Raw genomic sequence first — 20,182 nt, 5'->3', positions numbered from 1 at the left:
AAAGACACATTATTTTTACTGTTTTATTCTTTGGTACATTTATTGTTATATCTGTATGTTCTTTGACAGTGTGTGTCTAATCCCATTAATTTGCTCTATTACTTGTGTTTATGTAATGCTGAGGTCCTTAGTATTTTTAATTTCACTCATAAATTTTTTAGATGCATTTGTTTGAATTTTAGCCATTTCTTAGCATTCTTTGTTCTATTCATGTTTTACATCACTCATTGTCCTCTTAAATTCAGTAAACATTGTAATAACTCTAACTACACTTCACGAATATACAATAGCTTGGCTGGATTGAGCCTACTCTCTGGCTTTTATCTAATTATTTTATTCCAGCATTTGGGAGTGTTTTATCTGTCTCTTCATTTTTATATGTTATGGAATATAATGGGGATAACCTTTCTGACTGATGTCTTTGTATCTTCAGGTGGCTGGAGAACTGGTATCAACAAGGAATAATAGATAGGAAGGGACCAGGGAAGTTGGGCACTTAACCATTGCACTCTATGAGTATAAATTATTTAAGCTTCCTTACGTACAGTTTTAGGGTACATGAAATGGCCAGGCTTTTATGCTGCTGGCCTCTGTGGCTATCACCTAAATACTTGATTGTGCTAATGCAGGAAGTGCTTGGTAGTGTGGGCTAGGGTTACTCATGCTTGATTGTGGACACCTGGAGTGTGGTGTGGGCCTGTGTAAGAGGGAGCACCTGAGCCTGGAGGCTACCAACATAAGGTGGCATCACACAGAAATGACTGTAACAGAGAATGGTTATGGAAGAATGGCTACAAGAGTATGAGTTACTACAGAGAGGTAGGAGCATGAGAGAATGCCAGAGAAAGTCCAAAGTGTAAAGATTCACCAGGGGCTGGGAGGCCTGCCAGTCTCCTGGTCACCCTGGACTCCCTGCCTTGCCAGCCTGCGAGCTTGTCCCACAATTGGTGTAGAAACAGCAATAAAGCCTGAAACGCCACTGGGGGTTCTGGATTCTCCTTTACTCATCTGCCTGAATTGATAAACTGTCCTAGTTCTGGCACCACAACAGTCTTTATCTGAGTTGTATAATAGCGATATATGGGGGTCCCTATTCCTAGACCAACTACAGCCTACATGTTTTATAAAGTGTAAGGTAAATGATTGTCAGGCTTTTCTGCCCTCTGCCTTGCATGCCGAATATGTGTATCTACTTATCAAGCATAATGTCATGTATCCAAAGTAACTGATGTGGGTATTTGCCCCTGAGTCAACATGGAGAGGGAAAATTTTTATGCCATCTTCCATTCTCCTTTTAAAGTTGTAATGAATGGTATTGATAGAGGGCATCAAGGGGCACTGAAACTGGCCAAGGGCACTGCCCAAATAGTTTGTCGGTCACTGTCTGAGTTCTTCACCTGCACACACAGTTGCAAGACTACTCAGGTTCAGAGAACAATAATGGGATTTATTTAACAAACCAGTGGGAAACAAAGAGCTAGTGAGGCCAAAAGTGGCCATTTACCTCACCCTAAGCAGTGTGCAGTGTTTTCAAGTCCTAAACAAAAACCAACTAAGATGGTGTCTTCTCACCACTGAGGACGCAGAGCTCCTCCTGAACCATAGGCCACACTCCCAAGATGATATCTTCCACCACTGCGGTCCTGGAGTGCATGGCAGCCAGACTCTCGGCCAGGTTCCAACTCTTGGAGACAACAGAGGACGAAACAGGAGATGGTCCCCAGAGCTTCTGAGATGTCCCAGCACAGCACCAGACAAGCAACACTGAAAACAGCAGCTGCAGTGGCTGAATGACCAGACAAACGGCCACACTCACACAGCTCAGCGAGGTGCCCAGCTCTGGGTCTTTGCCTTCCCTGACAGGCTGTAACAGCAGCAAAACCGGGAACCATTTCAGTCACTCGGCTACTTGCAAAGCCTCCGAAATTTTCATCTCTGAGGTTGGCTGCTGGGAGCCTCTCCACATCATCAGAGGCTGGCAACAGGCTTCTGGAAGGTTGGTGTGGTAGGATCCAAAATTGCTGACCCTGGAATCACTGAAGATCTGAAAATGCTGAATCTAAAACACCAAATCCTTGGGGCTGCTTCTGCAGTCCCTTATACTTATTATCAGTCTCCATCCAAAAATGCAATTCTTTGTTTGCATTTTCCCTCGGGCTGTCTATCCTCACCAGCACCCTTCTCCAGGGTGTACCATGTGTAACATTCTTTGACTTCAGCCACTGGTTACAGCATTATTATCATAACACATAGTTCAATTAGTATTTCCTAGTCCTCTCCTCTAAACCCTTATTTCTGATGTACCTTGGAGTTGTCTGTTTATCTCTCAGGTTTTATTATTTGTTCTGCTGTAATTTATTTGTGAATGTGTGGAGAAGGGGAGTTTGATATATTCACTCTGCTGCCATCTTTGCCAGACTATTGATTAGTTTTCAAGGCACTTTTCTCCATTCTGTAATTGGTGACCCATATGCATGAGCATGATTTTACCTGTTATAAGAATTTTTTCACACAAAATGAGAAGCCAGAAATACGATCAGAAGAAGTAATATAATTTAGTGTGTTCTGGAAAATAAAGGGTGAGGGAAAACAATGAAAATGGCTCTCTTGAGAGAGGAGATAAAACGGAGGATATTAGTTTTTAGTTCAATAAACACTCATGTTTTGAAAGAGTTTGGAATGCTATAGAATAGGAAAAGAAGGATATTTGGTTTATTATTACAGTGTCAAAACATAAGATATTAAAGAAATAATTACTGTTATAAGGATAGGCATTTGGGGTATATAAAAGAAAAACTGAACTATTATATATTATTTATAATTTTGTGGCTGACAGTTATAATTTTGTTGAATGGATTATTCCAGGGAATTATTTGGAAGCAAAAGAAAATGGCTATATATAAGAGCAACCTTTAAATAAATCACCTTTTTTTATATGGCAGTTACTACAATTTTTTAAAAATGATCAACATACACATGACTAATTTATTTTTGATGGTTTTGCTTTCAGCTCATTGGTGTATGATTATCTGTATGATATTTCTGGTCTTAATATTTAATTTATCACCTAATACTACTAACCTAATCATGTAATCCAAGAAATGTATGCAAATTCATTTATTTGCATAATTTTGACTCTTCACATATAGTATTTTTATGGAATCATGACTGTTTATATTTTAATAGGATAGTATATAGAGTATACATTCAATATATTTTATATGTATGCCTATATTTGTAGTACAGTGGCTGGTTATAAAGGTCAAGCTAATTAAAATATGTAACTCAGCATTTTTGATGTGTTTGAAAGCACAACTGAAATACTTCCAATGTTAAATATAATATTAACTATAGTCATTTTCTCTGTATGTTAGTGCTTTGGTCTTATAAATATCACATAATTACAACTTTGTACCAAGGGCATCTCCCAATTTCCTCTAAACCCCAGTGCCTAGTAACCATTGCTCTAGTCTGTGCTTCTATGTATTTGTATCATTATTTTTAAGTTTCTACCTGTAAGTGAGATCCATATATATATTTTTCTCTTTCTCTGTCTGTATGGTTTCACTTAGCATAATTACACATTTTTATCCATGTTGTTGCAAATGGGCAAATTTTTTTTGTTTTTATATGGCAGAAATATATTCCATTATATATGGATCAAAGTTTTTCCCTTCAATATTTTTACATCATTCTCATTGTTCAGAAAGTAGGAAATAACTGTTATATTTCTTTCTGTGACTGAAATTGTTTACATGTTTTATTAAATTCACTGAATGGGCACAATGAAAATATAACTTACTTGATATGTTTTGATTAAGAGGTCAGTTTTTGAGATATTCTCTGAAAATGCTTTTTTCTACCCAAAAAAGTTTCTAATTTCACAAAGGATGGGGAAAAAGATGGAAAAAAAATACTATTGTGACCTAATTGAACAAGTAATTAGAAAGAGATGCAAACAATCAGCTCCAACGTAGTGGATTGCAGATACATGAGACTATATTTGCTTTAAAACTATAAACTTAACCGTTAGAGCAATTCATTATCTTTTGGAGATATTAACAGACCTACATCCCTTTTCCACTTAACAATCTCTTTTCTCAACTCCCAAAACCATTACCTATTGATAAGGATGAGAGGCAGAGAAAGAGAGTTTTAGTTTAATCTATTAATATTAATCTATCCACAAAATGTGAATATTTAAACCAAAGGCATAGTTTTGCACAAACTGAGAAAAATATGATTTTCATATCTTCAAGTGTCCTCTTGCTAGTGTTTGTTCTGTTCACAATATCCTTGTTCAACTAGCAACTCTTCTGATAGCTTTCATGTATGGAATTTTATGATGTCTAAATGCTTAACTTTAATATTAGCAGAAATGCTTAGCAATAAGATAGAGATATGTATTAGGCAATCTATTTTCTCTATAGTCTTTGGTAGGGCCTGTGCTATTCTGGCCAGTCATGTTCCCTTTCATCTTAGTGGCCCTCTGGACACCAGTGAGTCTTGATCAAGTTCTTCATTCGGTCCCTAAGTAAATGTTTGTCTCCCAATTCCCTTCTGCAGAGGGACCATGACCTTTGATTCACCAGACCTTATAGAAAATTTGTCTAAATTTGGTATCACACTACATGGAAATGAAGAGGTATTTGGATAGGCAAATAGACCCTGTATCTGCCTGGTCTTGCTGTTTGGGGCTGCATATATTATGGTTCTACTTTCTGTTGATAAGGGGCTATCATGCTGCTAATCTTGAATCAAGATTTCAGTTCTAAATTGAAACAATTATTTACACCATTATGAGTGGAAACACAAAAATATTATGGCCATGTAACAAATGTTGCTATCTTATCTCTATCCACCTTCTTTACAAAAAATACCAAGAATAAGTAACACATTTCTTTTATGTTTTACTGAAATGTAACTTACATATTATAAAATTTCTCATAAACTCATTTAAAGATATAATTTAGTAGTTTTAGATTATTCACAATGTAATCATCACCACTATTCAATTCTAGAATATTTTTATTACTGAGAAAGAACCTCCATATATATTGTGAGTCACACCCATTCCATTCTCCCTTCAGTCCATGGAAACTACTAATATTCATTTTTGTCTTTATGGTTCTATTTATTCTGTTAATTTCATACACATGTAATAGTGTATTGATTTAATTGACTTCTTTCACTTAGCATATTTTTAAATTTTATCCATATTATGTATATTTTATCCATAATATTGCACATGTTTCATGCCCATTAGATTATCTGTAATTAAGAATGGGAAAATAGTAAGTCTTGGAGAAGATGGGGAGAAATTCAATGTCTCATACATTACTGGTGGGAACATAAAATTGTGAAGCTACTATGAAAAACAGTTTGGCAGTTCCAGAGAAACTTAATATTAGTTAACATATCACCAAACAGTCTCATCCCTAAGTACATATCCAAGAGAATTAAAATCATACCTTCACTAAAAACTTGTGCTTACAAATTCACAATAGAAAAACTGTGGAAAAAGCTCAGACTTACAATAACTGATGAATATATAAATACAATAGGTATATCAATATCATGGAATATTAGCCATCAAAATAATTAAAAAGATGATATAATATATTTTTTAAAGATTTATTTATTTATATAAGCACTGGGTAGTCAGAAGCACAGGAGGGTGAGGGAATTCACTAGAACTAGAGCAGGGAACAGAACAGGCAGACTGACAAAATGCACTGCTGAGGGGAGCAGCGGGTGAGACAGGAGAGAGGTTTGCGTGCCATGTGGAACCTTTGCGGGCAGCTAGGGATGGAACCAGCACTGAAGAGGCTGCTGGCAGCTTTGCAGCCCAGTGCTCAACTGCTTTGCCACCAGGGAGGCCCAAGATGATATAATATTTTAATAGAGTTTTATCAAAATAATTTTTGTCACTTCCTTTCCTAAGTTTTCCTAAATGTTTTCCAACTATTTAGAAAATATTTCCTAAAATAATGATAGGCTATGGATAGGTAGGAAGTTGTTATTACTTTGAAAATATGCAAATCAGGGGATAGATTTTAAAACAATAAGTTATGTGTTCATTGAAACAATTTTCATTGCTAATGATAAAAAAATAAACACTCATGACTTAAACCATAGATGGGTTTCACTGCATATGTTACAAAAGAATTCCAGGCTAAAGATGGTGATTAAGCATGATTGAATAAGATTCATAGCTCTATTATGCAAAGATATTATATTTTTGTCCTCTTGTTTTTTATCTACTTCAAACTCAACTTGACGATAAGCTGTACTTAATACCTGTTGAACAGAGAGTCTAGTTCAGAATAACATTTATTGATTTAATTTAATGAAAGTTTAGTAAGTTAACTTATTTGGGAGATGTGAGTTTAAGAATTTAGGCAAGCCTACAACATATTATGGAGGAGCGGACAAAATAGTGAGAAAGGCATTAAGAAAATACAATCTTGTGACCTTTTCATAATGCTCTTGTAAGATTATCTGAATTTGAGCAATTAAAATACAGAAGGCGCACTGAGAGAGAAATCCATTCATTACTCAGTTTTCTTGGGAATGGAACTTCTTGTGATAGTGACTGTGTATCTATATGAAAATAAAATTTGAAAAATTAAGATGGAACAGAAAAAGATCTAAACAGCTACTGTGGGATACATTTAACTGAACAATTTGGGAGAGGATGGTATAGAAACCCAAAAGTTTTTTTTTTTTCCCCCCCAGGGAAAACAAAATATTTTCTTTTTTATTATTATTTTTAATTAATAATTATTTTTGCTATTTTACATCATTGTTCATTTTTAAGTAATATTTGCTTCCCACGATACCCTCTGATTCAGTCCCGTAGAATTTCCTTCACCAATGCACCTGTGCACCATCACCTCAGTGCACTCTGTTCCTCCCTCCCTCCCTCTGATCTCTCTCCCTCCTCCTCCCCTTCAGTATGTCTCTGATTTATATTTGTCTGGTTTTGCTTTGTTGTGCTAGTATTATTATTTTTTACACTGATGTCTTATTTGGTTCCCCTATATTCCTGCTGTAAGTGAAATCATCCAATATTTTTCTTTTTCCTTCTGGCTTATTACTGAGCATAATTCCTTCTAGCTCCATTCATGTTGCTGGGAATAGCATGAGTTTATCTTTTTTGATTAATGAATAATATCTCATTGTGTATACATACCACATCTTCTTGATCCAGTCATCTATTTTTGGGCATTTGGTAGAAACCCCAAAGTTTTATTACTGATCATTAAAGCAACAAAGACTTGTATATTTGAAAAATGTTTATAAATTGTTTTGCTCAGCCCTTTGAGTCTCCAGCTGACTTGGTTAAAATTAATGTAAGTAATAAGCTAAGATGCTTCAGTGAAACAAATGCTAGATGTAATAGAATAGGTTAGTTAACAGATTCTCTTTTGTATGACATGGCCTAAATGAAAACAGAATTATTTCCTAATGTTTTTCAAACATGTGTGAGAGTATAAAAAATATTTTTTATGATTCCTGACTGCTTTTGGTGAATTTCCATTTCTGAACATATTTCTGCTATGAGAAAAATATAATGCATTGGTTGGTGCTGACTTACTAATACCTAAATCAATTATTTTGTCAAAAAAGTGGATTGACATGAATATTAGTTAGAAACTCCTACCACCCAAATCTGGAGTTGTTCCTCCTGACCTTTCAATAGAGAATATGTGGGGGATTATAAAATTATAAAAATTATAAAATTACTAAATACTTTTCATAAAATATTGAGTAGTTATCACATATCTGGCAACATAATAGATAGTAATGACACAATAGGAAAGCAGAGTATTATAATATTTAACACAATAATATGTAAGGAATAATATTCTACCTGAAAGTGGCACATCAATTAAGATGTTATACAAAATTATGAGCTTCTTTTACAATTAAAATGCACAACTTTTCATTGTGTGAATAGCAAATAATGGATGTGCATTTCAGGTAGGGAGAAAGATCACCAACAAAGAAACTGAGGCATAACATAACTTGTGCTTGAGTTACAGGAAATGAGACTAGAAAGCACTGTAGAATAAGCTAGTGGATATCAGTATTTTCCCACAAAATGTGGCAAAATAATTACACCATTAAATATATAATTTTCAGTCTATTCTAATCACTGTGTGGAAAATTGTTCATGGGGCAAGGAGAAGGGTGGAATAGAAAAAAAAGGAGTCTAGTTAGGAGACTGTTTACATGTTAAATTAAAACAGGTATGGCATCCACTTGGAAAACATAGCACATGAAACTTCAGTAAAAGGATTCGGAACTAAACATAGATTTAGGATTCAGTCCATGTTTATTAATTATTAGAGTATTTTTTCAGAATACAATTTATTTTACTTCAAATGATATTCAAATGCACATTTATATGCAGTCATACAGTATTTTTGTCTGTGGATATTCAACTTGCAAAATAAAGAGTTTTAATGTGTAGGGGGAAAAATAGTCAACAGATCTAATGAATACTTAAATATTCATAGAAAAAAACCCCAATGAAATATTTAAACTAAACTGAAATTTCAATATTATTGAAATAGAAACACAATATCAAAGATTGTAAGATTTTTTTTTTATAGACCAGGTTTTTTTAAGATTTATTTATTTATTTATAAAAGATACGGGGTACAGACCAGATGCATGGGAGGGTGAGAGGATTCACCAGAGACAGAGTGGGGAGCAGAACAGGAAGACTGATGAAATACACTGCTGAGGGGAGCAGCAGGTGAGACAGGAGAGGTCTGCCACACCATGTGGGACCAGGATCGAACCCGTTGCAGAGGCTACAGACAGTTTCGCAGTGTGGGGCTCAACTGCCTGTGCTACCAGGGGAGGCCCAAAGATTATAAGAATCTTGTGTTATTTAAAATCTTGTGTTATTTAAAATAATAAAATTATGTGAATTTCACTTTGGTTTTAGACTTCTGTTACTTTGGACATAATAGCATCTGACATAAGTATTATTTGTGTAGTGTCACTTCATACAAATAATAATTCCTCTGAAAAATCATAGTTAAGATCATCCTATTTTGATCTATATGTTCATAACCCTTTGGTCTAGAAGTTAAATCTACTGAATTGTAGTTGTCCCTTTTTGTAGAGGATACTTAAGTATTTTGCCCATATTGATAAACATTTGAAACCTAACTATAGTCAATTTGCATACCTATTTCATATTAAAAATTAAATCTATATCATAAGTTAGATTCTTTTGAAAGGATTCATTGATGTATAATTCATCAGTATGCACTTGGAAGCTATTGCTCTTAAAAGATTCTAGGGAAGATAATTACTATAATTGAAAGATGTTTTTGTGTATTTTCCATATTAGGAAATATGCTTTACATTAAAATCTCATCAAATATGCATAATACCATAAGATCATTATTATTATTTACTGAGCAGATATATGGAGTTGACTCTCTTTGAGTGGTACAGTATTCAATATTAAAGGTATAACACTTAAGTCCTTTTGCAATGTATTACAGCTGTTTCATTTCATAAGGTGGTTTTGTAAATGATTTTGCTGATTAGAGTTTTAAAGAATATAGAAGGGATTTAGGGGAATAATATAAGAAAAAGACTAATGACCTCATTAAAAACTGTTTTGCCGAAACTGCATGTACTAAAATGCAACAGTAGCAGCAATTAGTTGAGTGAATGGGCAGAGTCCTGATTCTCTTACCTCACCAGTAAATTCTGTCAGTACATAATTCTGTCAGTACAGAAGAATAAAATTACCTGCTAATAACTCTATGATATAGTTCAGATATTTTTTACAAGGAGAATCAATAACTAAAGAAAGCATCTAGAAGATTTTACCCAGATTGCTAGTATGAATAAATTAGAAAGGAAAAGACATCTATAGGGACTCCTGGTTGAGCTCCTGCCCTGTGAGGCTGTCCACAGCCTCTGCAGCATGGGTTCAATTCCCGGCTGACCAGGGAAAAACACACATGGCAGGACAGACCTCTTCTTGTCTCTCCCACTGTTCCCCTCAGCAGTGTATTCGGTCCGTGTGCCTGCTCTGTTCCCTGCTCAGTCTCTAATGAATTCTCTTGGCCTCTGGCACCTCTGACCTGTACCCCAGTTCTTTTATAAATAAATAAATAAATAAATCTAAAAAAAAGGAAAACAGCATCTATAATTTCTTTAAATCTTTGTGTTACTGAAATAATGACTTCTTAGATAAATCCATTTCTAGTGATTTCTGCCTTAAATAATAGTCTAGCAATTCTTTTTAAATATTATTTCAATATCATGAAATGGGATTTATTTTAACTTATTTATAAAAACAAATATATCGCTAAATTTGTTACAGTAATATTTACAGTGAGCAAGTCATGACAAAATAATTCCATTATGAATACATATGTGATACTTGCATAATGCAATTTTAAATAGGTTTTCATCCTTAAGTACACAAATGTTGCTACAAAAGAGAAACCCTTACTTTCACAGTCTTTTGCAGTCTCTTTTGCCTGAATGGTACTTGCTTCTAGACAGAATTTTTTGTTGTTGTAGTTGTTTTTAAAGATTTATTTATTTTTACACAAGAGTTGGGGTACAGGCCAGAGGCACGGTGAGAGGATTCACCAGAAACAGAGACTGGAACAGAACAGGCAGACAGACCCAAACACACTGGTGAGGGGAGCAGTGGACGAGACAGGAGAGATCTGCCATGCCATGTGTGAATCTCCCTGGCCAGCCTGGAATCAAACCGGTGCTGCAGAGGCTGCAGACAGCTTCACAGCACTGCGCTCAACCCTCTGCACCACTGGGGAGGCCCTAAACAGAATTCTGGCTTAAAATTCTTAAGAGGAATTTCAGATGTAACCGGAGAAAGGAATCGAGAACTCACTGGTGTAAATTCTGGTTAATTTGAGTTACTCGACTTTTAATTTTTTTGAATTGTATGTATGTGTTTATATGTAGATTTAGAAGTTGTAATGATTATGAATACATACACAAATCTTTTAAGTGATTTTGTTAATTGACCCAACTCAATGCTTGTTATAACAAACAAACAAAAATCCATCTGTATTTTTAACTACACATCCAGCAGAAAGAAAATCATTTGGCATAGACTAGCCATTTTTCTTCTATGCATTTGTCATAGACTTTATTATTTAAGATACCAATACAAAATATGATCTTAACTATAAATTTTATAGTCTTTTTCAATGTCTTGTATTTTTAGTTTTTCTTATATTATTTCTATCATTATTTCTATGTCCCTTTCCTTTCATTCAAAATTAAGATAAGAATTTTGGAGTTCCATCTTTAAGTTCATCATCCTAAAATTCATATGTCATTCATACGTCATGCATTCAATTTCCTGTAAGTAATTTAGTGAAAAAAATTGCCAATTTTATGATGTATTTGCTTCAGTGGTGGGACTTTTAAAATATCTAGAGGAAAATGGCACTTCCTTGATTTTAAATACTTTTTTAAATCTTTCCTTGATTTTAAATACTTTTTAACACTTTCCTTGATTTTAAATACTTTAAAAAAATCTTTCACTCATTCATTTGACAATAGTTCATTTGACTCAATTACACTCACTGATAAACTTGATCTTATGGAAAATATCAAAAGTGATAAGCATGATTTTCAGAAAAATTGTCCTCTTTCATGGAAAGAGGACATGGAATTTTATTGTTTTTATTGTACAAAAAGGCAAACTGATACATTGATCATCTTTAACAAACACTAAATACTGGCCTTCCTGGTGGCACAAGGGTTCAAGTCTCGGTGCTATCAAGTTGACCAGCCACTGCTGCATCAGTTTGAACCAGATCCTGGCCAGGGTGCTAGCCTACATAGCAGAGCAGACCTCTCCTGTATCACCTGCTGCTCCCCTCAGCAGTGTATTTCAGTATATTCACATGTTCTGCTCCCCACTCCATCTCTAGTGAATCCTCTCACCTCCCATAACTCTGGTCTACACCCCAATTCTTGGCACAAATAATAAAAATCAGTCTTTAAAAATAAGTTATATACTTTCTTTTTCTTAGAAATTGTATTATTTGATGCTGTTTTTCTAAATCTTAAGAAAAATATTAGTATTATATGTTTATTGATTCAGAACATATTTTATATACAATAACCATAGTTTGGAATTTTCTAAGATTAAATAAAGCTATAATTAATAGGGGAAGTTTAATGTGCAGTCAATATTTCCTTAGTATCTAGCAGAAGTAAAAAAGATAACAGTTAAAACATGATGTGATTGGTGTAAAGGAAGTTCAGAAATCATGAGAGCATTTTAGAGGATCCTTTCTCATATATAGACTTTGTCTAAAGCAGACTTGGATTTTTGATGTTATCCTAGAGTAAATGACACTTAAGAAAGACCAATATTACAAGCACCAGATGCATAGTTCATACAATGAAGATAAATATTGTAGGGAGAGGAAATGGCATACTTTCAAAACCATTGGTGAAATAGCAGTATGCTTGAATTCTGATAGATATACATGTGAGAAGGCATAGTAGTGATACGGACTTCCAGATATGGAAGTCAGCAGCTGAGTGATGGGGAGTCTTTTTAAGCTAAGTGCAATCCTATCAACTGCATATTTTCAGAAGAATTACTCTATATGTATAAAAACTGAATTTGAGGAGGAAAAATGCATTAAAGGGAGAGTGTTAAAGAAATTCAAGTGGGGATGACAGCTTCCAAATGAGTAAAGTTATTGTTAAAACCTGACAATTATTTATCAAAAAACATTAGAGATCTTTGTTACTCAATGTTGAGAAGCGATTTATATCAAAGTCACTGCCTATATTCTGTGTACTTTTTTTCTTTAGTTGGATGGGATTAACTTTAGTCTATTTAGGAACGCAGTGGGAAGAATAGATTTGTAAGAGAAAAATAATGGGGCTTTAGATATATTAAATTTAAGATGAACACGGAGCATCCGGATGAGTTTTAATATGTTTGGATGTAAGACATAAGAAAAAAAAAAAAAAGCCATAAAGTATAGAATGAAGGAGCTGCTTAAAAAATCCAAGTGAACTAAAAAAAATAGTTATTACTAAATCTAGGTAGTAGAATATCCCAAGGAGAATTGACAATGTGGTTGCAAATATAATTGAAGCACTTTGGATTTAGTAACAATGAAATTAATGTTATCTTCAAGAACAATTTTAGGGATTGTAGTAAGTATAGTAGACAAATTCTAAAGGGTAGTTCAGTGAGTGGGAAAGGAGCAGGTAGGAAAAGCAAATTTAAATTAGCACAACACTATTTAAAAGTTTGTTGTTGGGCCTCCCTGGTGGCGCAGCTGTTGAGCACTGGGTTGCGCTGTGCAGTGCCAATTCAATCCCCAGCCACCCAGTGAGGGTCCCACATGGCGCGCAGACCTCTCCTGCCGCCCGCCGTTCCCCTCAGCAGTGTGCTTCGGTCCTTCTGCCTGCTCTGCTCCTGCTCTGGCTCTGGTGAATTCTTTCACCCTCCCACGCTTCTGACTGTACCCAGTGCTTGTATAAATAAATGAATAAACCTTAAATAAATAAATAAATAAATAAAAAGGCAACTTTAAAAATAAATAAATAAAAGTTTGTTGTTAAGGAAATGAACAATTTAAAGCAGAAGTATATAGAATTGTTGGGAATAATCAGCTTTATGTAAGTCCTGTTCAATTTTCTTTTCTCCTAGCTATCTTCTCAGAAGGAAAGTCCAGGGTTGTCTTTATGTATCTTCCAACTAAACATTGTCAGTAGTAGATCCTCTGTGCCTCTAGGTAGTCTGAAATACAGATGCCATCAATTGGGTTTTAAATGAAAAGTAGGGGTAACCCCATTAGTATCTACAATATTGCCTCCACCATTTTCCCTGAATTGGAATGACAAAGGATCCAGATAGACTTTATATCATTATGTTAAATCTCCCTGAATTTTGTATTCCAGAAATGTATTCTACTATAAGAAGGCATTTCTTATGGGAAGAATGGCCTGATGCTTTCTAAGTTTGTGAAAGATATCTTTGCAAACACTCTTTCTCCTTCCCCTACTTTCCTAAGAAACTTCTTCTTCAATTATTTCTGATAGTCATAGTCACCCCAGCCCTTCTAGGGATGCTATAAAATTACAGAATAATGAGGTTTCAGCTTCTTAGTTCTTTCTCTTGACTTGCCTTATTCAGTTATCTTACATAATAAGGACTTACATAATAAGGAGAATGACCTGCCGTACAAATACTAATTTCTTGCTCTTCCATGGGAGGGGGGAAATGTCAAGGACTTCTAAGTCCTAGGAGAATGTTTGGAGGATTTTTTATCCCCATTTCATATATGAAATGTAACATAGGTTAACATCACTATCAAACATGGCTTCTTGTTTACATGAGAACTAAAAAAAAAAAAATGTTCTATGTCTAAACATTAAAAAAAGGCATGTAGTAAAAACTTTACCCTAGTCAATCTCTCACATATGGTTTTGTAATGTATGTCAAGTTATTCATTCTTTAAAAAAGATAATTATTTTGATCGGTAGAATGGAATATTAATGTTTACCCACTAAGATACTGGTAAATATGAAGAGTCAATTTATATATATATATATATATATATATATATATATATATATATATAAAACTGGTATTTTTAAGCTCTTAATAAATGCTATCCATTATTTTGTAAGTTTATATTTATAATTTTGGGATTACATAATTTCCTCTTCCATATGAGTACATGTTCCTCACATTCTCCACCAAAACCACCCTTGCCAATGTCCTAACCCTTTCTGTCTTCCATCCCTCCGTTCTCCTCCCTGTTCCTTCTGTAAGTAGCAATTTTTTCCACTAAGTCCAAGATGTGTTTTTGCTATTATTTATGAGAGTTTTTGTTTGCTTATATTCCACAGAAAAGTGAAACTATCCAATGAGAAGATAGTCCACTGTTTCTTTATCCATTTATTTGTCAATTGAAAACTTAGGTAGGTTCCATGACTTGGCATCTGTGGTCAGTGCTGAACACAGGTGTTCCTAAGTCTTTTTAAGTTACTATTTTAATATTTTGGGATTCAATTCTTAGCAGAGGTATTGCTGGCTCATATCAAATTTCCATTTTTATTATCTTAAGAAATCTCCATACTATTTTCCAAGGAGGCTACACAAAACTGCATTACCAATTACAGTGGATGAGCTTTAATTTATCTTCACATCCTTGCCAACATTTGTTGTTTCCATTCTTTTTGATATGAGCCATTCTCAAAAGGGTGAAACAATATCAATTGTCATTGTAATTTTCATTTGCCTTATAATAAATTATGTTGAGCAATTTTTCATGTCTGTAGGCTATCTGAATGTCCTCACTCTTAAAAAGAAAAAAAAATAATTAAAAATCTTACATTGAAAAGGACCTTTACCACATTCTCACATAGAATAGACATCCAGATTTCTTTATATCAAAAATACTGAAATGTTGATTATATCATATTATTGCAGCCTAACATTATCTAAACATGAATAATGTTAAGAGCTTTACCATGAATTCAGGTTAGGGAGTGTTTTAAAGGGCTATATCTTATATATCAATTTTGTTATTTTTTTCATATTTAAAGGGATATATATGTGTGTATATACACACATATATGGAGCTACATATACATACATATATACATATACATACATATAGATACATATACACACACTCCATATATACACACATATATGGAGATGCATATATATGAATATATGCATATACATGCATATACACATATATGCACACACATATATTCATATATATATATATATATACGTGTGTGTGTGCGCGTATTTCCATTCTTCTACCATACATAGGAGGCAGAGGAGCTCCTATTTTAGAAGGAGTTAAGAAGGAAATATTTGTAAGTGTGATGAAGTTATAGACAATTTCTAAAAGTTTATTCAATGAGTAAAGTATACCAGAGGTGTGTATCAGGGGTGGAGAATAAAGTGAGGGCAATTACTCACTGGACAATGGTATGATTTGATTACCATATCTTAAGCACACATTTCATTATTTAAAATTCATAGCAAATTTTTTAAACATCAATATAGCTTCTCTTGAGCATGTGGTCATTTTAATTAAACTAATACTCATTTTAATAAAGATGGAACTCCTTTTTCTAAGCATTGGAATGCTATAAGTATTATAGACACAGATTTTTAATTGTTCTCTTTGAATATAGAATAAGCACTCAACAGCACATAACACTTCCAAGTATAGTTTAATAGAAAATGTAATTTTTACTACATATTTTTCTGTGGTCACAAGGAAGCAAAATGGGAAATAAATGCTTTCTAGTCAATACTTATTTTAGGCATAGCTAATTTGAAATCTTCAGCTGATATTTCTTGGTAATTAGGTACACTTCTGAAATTGTCTCCTCTTGAAATCTAAGATTTTCTATTCAGGAAAATAAAGTTAAAAAATGCCAAGCAAATTTTCAACCAGAATTTACTATGCTTGGGGTGGGAGAATATATAGGGGAAGGAAAACTGGAGAATAAATTCAACCTTAAGCCAAATGTCTATTATTATCTGACATTATAGTAAAACATTCTTAGAGTCATCTGGTAACAATAAGGCAACATTTTTTTTTTTAAAAGCAACTTTCAACTATTCCTTCTGCTCTTTTTCTTGACATTCAGCAAGTTACTTTATTTCTTTAGACTCTAGATTTTTCAGTAAACTTTTCTTATGAAATAATTATAGTACCATCCTAAGTCTACATTGTTGTATAAGTTGGGATTTTTATAAGGAAATACTCTGCTCTTCATTTTTTTTTAAGATTTATTTATCTATACATACAGGAACTGGGGTACAGGCAAGAGGTGTGGAGCGTGAGAGGATTCACCAAAGACAGAGTGGGGAACAGAAAGGCAGATTGACTGAAATACACTGCTGAGGGGGGCAATGGGTGAGTGAGGAGAGGTCTCCTGCGCCATGTGGGTATCTCCCTGCCTGGGGATCAAACTCTTGGTGCGGTGGCTGTGGGTAGCTGCATAGTGCTGTGTTTTAAGCCCCTGAGCCATCAGGGAGGTCCATCTCTTCTTTTTTTTTTTTTTTTTTTTTTTAAGTAATGGATATTTATTGCATGACAATAAGACAAAGGAAAAATATTACATAAATTAGAAATTAATACTATATAAGAAGAATAGTGAAAATATAAATGTAATAGTTTAATATCAAACCACAATAAAAATTGAATATAACTTAGGATGACTGGACTTATAAGCGATTTCTTATAAGAAATTTGAATTTGGTAAATGTGCTATGGTGGGAATATTTGATGGAGTAATCAAATATCATCTCAATATGGCCTCCCCAGTGGCGCAGCGGTTGAGCGCTGGGTTTCGAAGCTGCCCGCAGCCTCTGCAGCGCCGGTTCGATCCCCGGCTGCTCCCCGGCCACCAGAGGAGGGTCCCACAGGGCGCGCAGACCTCTCCTGCCGCCCGCTGCTCTCCTCAGCAGTGTGCTTCGGTCCTTCTGCCTGCTCTGTTCCCCGCTCTGGCTCTGGTGAATTCTCTCACCCTCCCGCTCTTCTGACTATACCCAGTGCTTGTATAAATAAATAAATAAATCTTTATAGACAAACAAAAAAAAAATCACCTCAATAAAAATAAATTAATTTTAATAAAGAAAATTTGAACCCAGACTTTTTATGACAGTATATACCTTTGCATTTTATTTGGAAAATTGCTTAAGTAAAGATTAACTACATAAATGACTAAATAAATCTACGAATGTGTTGAAAAATAATGCCTCACTAAGCAACAATATGTGCTGAAAGTTAGTATGTTAACAGAGAGCCAGGAGAATCTTCATTCCTGTCTGCTGGCTACAAGGGCAGAAAGGTCTCTGATGTGTCTACTTTCAGTGGCTAAATCAACCCAATATTTAAAAAAAAAAGATTTTTGTTAACCTTAAAAGATCTATTTCTATGCCACAATAAATGGTTTGGGGATTATCTAACATTTTGGATTATCTGCACCATTAGTGAGGATAATAAAGAGCTGACTACATTTTGCATTGAAATAGCACGGTCTATTAGACTCATGAATAGTCTGAGAATGAAGCACTGGAAAGACTTGCTGCATTTATGCGCAAGGGTTTAATTGTCTGCAGCATGATTGATAGGGTTTTAGATTGTTTACAATTGATGTTACATCCATCATTTATTTCATTATTTGTTTCAAAATTATCAAAATTGATTATAGTGAATAATCTCATAGACATCTCAAGAAATTTTGTATTTCTATTATTAAAAACAATGTAATATCAAATATGTTGTCTCCTATTTCTGTTTTAGTTTTCTTACAAATTCTAGTTGTGATTTTTGTCCTGCTCCCTCTTTCAATGGTGTCAAAAGAAATTATCAAAATAATAATTTTCAGGAAGTTATTTCAAGTAATGAAAAGGAAACCAGTCTCAGTTACCAGACTTTAAAATGCTGATAGATTGGCAGAAATTCATCTTCCCAAAATATAATTCCCAACATTCCTGCTTAAGAAAATCATAAAACCTTAAATGAGATTTTCCCCTTAAACATTACCACATGTCTGGGACTTAAATATTCCTATCAAACTTATGATAAAGATAAAATTCCTTTGTATTTCCCTCCAAAGCTATTTTTGTTATTTTTCCATGGTCCACGAATCATAATGACGCTGAAGAAAATGGCATTCTTCACTCACTGAATCACGCATGAATTTGCAGTGGTATTTCATGCAGGATATCTGGCATAGATCATCTTACTCTTTCTAATTATGAAGTTTTAAAAATAACTGCAGTATCTCATTTCTTTCAAAGTAAATAACCCAAGTACTAAGATATCTTGAATGGTAATATTAACTCTGTTAGTTATCTCACAAACATAATATTTAATTAGAAAGTCTGATTTTTTTCTGCATTTACTTATTTACATAGAAAATAGTGACAACAAAATTTTGTCTCGGCTATCACTAAGTAGATTTATATAAATGATGTTAGTTAAAATCGTCCCATAAAATACAGTTCATGTGCATGTTCAAGTTTGATTTTTGCTGTTACCCGTCCATGTTATGGGAAAGTCAGTTCTCATTCTTAGTTGCACATTACTGAGAAAGAAAAAAAAAATCACTCATAGAGCTTTCATTCTAGTAGAGAATATAAACAATTAACAATTAACTATTTTTGCTAATGTCTTTAACTAAATAGCTCAACTTAGAGCTGGGAAATTGCTTCATTAGTGACTGCCAGATAAAGCAACCAAAAGGGTGTGAATGGTTAAGTACTCACTTTGAAAATCGAACTTTATTTTATGAAAATTTGTGAAAAAGGATGATAAATTTAATTTATGAAAAAGGATGATAAATATATAAGTATATAATTCATTTTCCTCCCCCTATACTACTAACAGGGAAACTAAAAATATTTTAATTATTTTCATTGAGGTAATAATGACTTATATAAGTCACACCATATAATCAAGTTTTACAATAAGTAATAGTGTGCCCTCACTGTAGTAATCCTTAGATTTAGTAAACTATATTTATCCAATATGATCATGACTGACATTCAGATTATGTCCTCATTTCAATTATTAACTGTACTTATATGAACATTCATTTTTTTTTTATATCTTACATTACCTGTTTGCAAAAGTTTCTGTATGATGTATAACTAGCTATGAATTTGGTAGAGATGATAGAATGCATATATTCAGTTGTTTGATACAATTCCACGTGTTTTTCCAAATGATTGAAACAATGGAAGGTTTTAACGTACTTTATACATAGGCATTATGTGTGCATATATGTATTTATACAAATATATTTCATAAGTATCCTCAAATAATACAGTTTCACCATAAAAATTCAAGTTAGTATATAAGCCCGTCTAATTTCAAAATCTGGGTTAGAAATAAAAATTCAATACTAAATGCCAATAAGGTAACAATCCCAAAACACACATACATACAAATACACACATCATAAAATCAAATAAAATTCTAAAACAAAATTCTCTCTTCCTTTGAGATAAATGTTAAGAGTGATTAAATTTATAACCATTCTTATACCTCTTGTCTTATCTGGAAGAGTATTTGAGTCTTAAGAACTGTGATTCTTTCAGCTGCTGGACCCTTACTGTCTCTGAGATTAAGCATACTTC

The sequence above is a fragment of the Talpa europaea genome, assembly GCF_964194135.1.
Source record: "Talpa europaea genome assembly, chromosome: 5".
Taxonomy (NCBI): domain Eukaryota; kingdom Metazoa; phylum Chordata; class Mammalia; order Eulipotyphla; family Talpidae; genus Talpa; species Talpa europaea.
Note: the sequence above shows the minus strand (reverse complement) of the source record.